Here is a 722-nt window from a genome sequence, read left to right as displayed (position 1 = left end):
GGTCTAACAAATCTAACTCCAGTACTAACGTTTATTTACCAAACAATTCTTTTTTTGATATATGAAGGATGACTGTAGTAAAAACCATTGAAGCTTTGCGAAACAGAAATCCTTTACCGCATTCAGATACAAGAGGGGGTAAGGTTGAGGCGTACTTTTTAGGTATATAATAAATTCGTATGCTAATGATTATTAAAGCAAGCTTTGTTGTGATTTTGCTTTGTTCTTTGACAGCACGGATTTATAAAAGGAACGCATATATGCCCGACTAGATCATTTACCATTTCGGAGGTTACCTGGAGCAAACGCGCTTTGCACACAGTCACACAGACAGACTTAATTTTATTAAACCCGATTATCGTTATTAGCAAAGCAAATACATCATCTTCCCGAAATTACGTTTCTTTTACATTACATACAGTCATTTCAATTGTATCATATGTATAGATAGAGGATTATTTATTTATTTATTTAAATTAGGCTTATCAACATATTCATTGATTTTCATTGATTTCTATTTAGTAATCCAAACACACGTGGCATCATGTAACTACAATTACAGATAAACACATCTTGCTTCAAATACTTAACATGCATAAACAATGAATACATACAACATCCCTTATTTTAAACAAGACAATTTTGTAATAAGTATAAACAAAAAGTATTTTAGTTAAATTAAACAGCTGATTAAAGTTAGCTAATCGTAAAAAAAACTATCT

The sequence above is a fragment of the Papilio polytes genome, unplaced genomic scaffold (genome assembly GCF_000836215.1).
Source record: "Papilio polytes unplaced genomic scaffold, Ppol_1.0 DF823980.1, whole genome shotgun sequence".
In the NCBI taxonomy this organism is placed as follows: domain Eukaryota; kingdom Metazoa; phylum Arthropoda; class Insecta; order Lepidoptera; family Papilionidae; genus Papilio; species Papilio polytes.
This window is presented reverse-complemented; position numbering follows the sequence as displayed.